Below are 3,330 nucleotides of genomic sequence, written 5' to 3'. Positions count from 1 at the left end.
GGGAAACTATATGATATTTACACATGTGTGTCTGGTTTATTTCACTTATGAGTATATCTCCAAGTGGCATCCACTTAAAGTCTTCAAGTTTATCATTCTTTATAGCTGAGTAATACTCTATTGTATAAAAATACCACATCTGTTTCATCCATTCCTCTGATGACGGGCATCTTGGTTGTTTCCAAGATTTGGCTATCACAAATTGTTCTGCTATAAATTCTTCTATGTTCTTGTCTCCTCGACTTTTTCTGAGTGGGCTAGAGGTCTCAGGTTATCTTTTGCTCCTTTGTTTTGACATTTTTGAAGCTGTTAATATTCATCTGGGATCATAGCGATGTTAGGAGGGTGGTGTGATAATAGAAGGGCTTCTTTCACTGTGGGGGGCAGGGAATCTGGGGTTCAGACTGCTTCTCTGATGGTGGGAGTAGGGGTTGGTTCACAACTCAGTGAGGTTCTGTGATGTTCCAATGATGAAAAATTTTTAATAGTCCCATCTCAGGACAGTAGCTTCATCCAGCTGGAGAAAAAAATCTGTGAATTTGAAGATAAATAGGCAGAAATTATACATATTGCAATACAAAGATAAAAGAGGGGGAAAATAACAGAATATCTATTTGCATAAATTGTCTCCATGTTGGCCATAGAAGTATTTCTTACTGTCTTATGCATCATTTTAATGTAATCCTAGTATTCTGTGATATAGCTCATCCTTTTTCTACTAAATGATGTTTCAGTTTCATGTTCATTTCCAATTTCTTACCTGAAACTAAGGCATTTTTAATGAATCCTTTGTTCCTTTTAACATCCCAGAATTTGAATAGAAAGTATGCTAATTTGATTGATGCAATGTCAGTGATTGACAAACTGTTTCTATTCCTTTTCAATAACGGAAATAAGAAATATATTTTAAAATATATAAGAAGATCACACAAATCTTTCTAATTTAAGTTTAAGACTACAGATATTATATTTAGCTTTATGTATCTTGTTATTGTCATTTTTCTTCCACACAAACAATCTTGTTTCCTGGTTGCCTTAGTAAATCATTTATTTGCCTTAACCCACAGTTTACATAAGAAAATTTCATCATAATAATATGAGCACTCTGACCAACAAGTTGCCTGGAAAGAAAATGAAATAACCCTTGGAAGGTTCACTTGACACTTTGGAAGGTAGCATATCTGGCCATTAGGATGCATTCTGAATCAATGATTGAGTTAGGAAAAATTTGCAGGGAGAAAAGAGGGTAGCAGGAGAGAGTTTCAGATGACAGATGGATCCAAACAATGTCCACAAGTTGCAAAATTTTGTGAATTAAAACAAAGAGGTGATGTGTGGCCTATATTTGAATGAAGTTTTGTATGAAAAAGTGCTTGATGAAAGTTTCTTTGGCTACCATCAACCTTTAAAACTTTCTGTATTACAGTCATGATTTTCCTTTTCCTATACTGCTAATATTCCCTCGCAGTGATTTGGGTTTTGGGCTGCCTTTAGTAGGACATGAATTTAGGAATAATTTATTTTAAATTATTGCTGTATCTTTAGCATAGGCTTTAACAAATGCATCTTGTTTAGAAGAATTGTAAGATACAAATAAAACATTCTAATGTAAGGCTTCTATCATTGAATAATGTAGAACATAAGTAACCTTATCACAAAATTGTCAAATGATAAAATAGTCCTACAGACTATGTTCTTGAACATTTATTGCCTAAGGAAATGTTCTAAAGTGCCAGATGTTTCATTAGTTGAGTGTATTTTTATGAAATGGAAATTCATTGATTGCCATCAGATGGAAATTAGAAAGAAAATAAACTATTTAAAATCATCTCAATTTATTTTAACTGATATTTTAAAGCATATATACACATACACTAATCCATTTACATATAGATACATATGTATGTGTATATGATTTTGCCAGACATACTATGCAATAAATTTTCACTAGGATTATATTTCTATAATTATAATTTCAGTATTTTTGAAGAAGAATCTACTATGTTTATATTCCAAGTGTAAAGGCACTAAAATTGAGGAGAATGTGCATTTGAATTTCTTTTTAAATAATGACTCTTTATCTTAACTATATGACATCAAAAGTTAGGTGATTAAGATTCTTGTGTATATTCAGAAAGTCAGTGTTAATTCCTGGACTTGCCAGTGTTCTTTATTTTATGCATCTGCTTTAATATCTAGTGCTTTTCCATGGCAACATGAAGGAGGAACTGAATGTATGAGTATTCATCGTACGGCAGATCTCCTAGTAACTAATTCTAAACTTTTATCGGGAAGCAACCCAGTTCATATCTTCACACTCACTGACCTTTTATAATTCTGTCTATCCTGCACTTCTGTTTTTTATTTTCAGTACTGGGGATTGAACTCAGGACCCTGCACTTGCTAGGCAAGTGCTTATTCTACTGAGCTATCTCCCCAGGCCCTGCACTTGTGGTTGTGAAGAGCCTTTAACTTAGGACATTTCCATTTCTCTCCAAGCATGTGCAGAGGCCTGTATATGTACAGATCTCCAGGAGTAAGTTAGAACTTTTCAATCCTCTTCATGAACATTGCATTCCCCAGATAACTCCTTTTAACCTTGTGATTGACTTATTTTTTTAACCACGGCTGCTACCTACTACCTGAAGCATCTATGATACTTAAGGGCTTAACTGTTTCTGTTTTCCACAAATTATACCCTTTTTCCTGGAAAAGTCTGTTTGTGCTGAGCAAATTCTGTCACTTAAACTAAAGGCAGCTTTGCAAGAATCCTCTAGGGAGCTACCAGACTGGTCAAATAATGGAAATTCTTTCAAATTGGGCTTTGAACGTTGTCTTTCCTTCTCCCCTGGCTGCCAAGCTACTGGTTTTCAGGTAATATGAAGGTATAGCCTTTAAGGCTAGTATGAAGAATGGGAGTAGGACAAGCTACAAAGCCCCACAAAACTTTTCTTCCTGAGGTTTAGCAATTCTTATTACAATTTCTTCATCAATTGCTGCAAGCTTTTGGTAAATTAGAGTTTGTGCATTTTGATTCCACCAAGTTTCAGAATCAGTTTTCTCATTTCTGTTATAGAAGAGTGGATTCTTGGAGGTTTTTGCTCGATTATTTTCACTGACATCCACTACCCAGTTCCCCTTTGGTTCTTCTTTGGATCAAAGTGAGATGGATTCATTAAAGATATAAAAAAGGTGCCAGTTAGAGGCTGGTGAAAGGGGCCTACTTTTTCTTTCCTAGCAAGTATGTACACCCAGGGTCTGTTCTGTAGATGTATTTCTCATAATAGCTTTATATCACTAATGGTGCTCATAGATATTAAACCCCCAAAA

This window comes from Octodon degus, unplaced genomic scaffold, assembly GCF_000260255.1.
Source record: "Octodon degus isolate 3935 unplaced genomic scaffold, OctDeg1.0 scaffold00011, whole genome shotgun sequence".
In the NCBI taxonomy this organism is placed as follows: domain Eukaryota; kingdom Metazoa; phylum Chordata; class Mammalia; order Rodentia; family Octodontidae; genus Octodon; species Octodon degus.
This window is presented reverse-complemented; position numbering follows the sequence as displayed.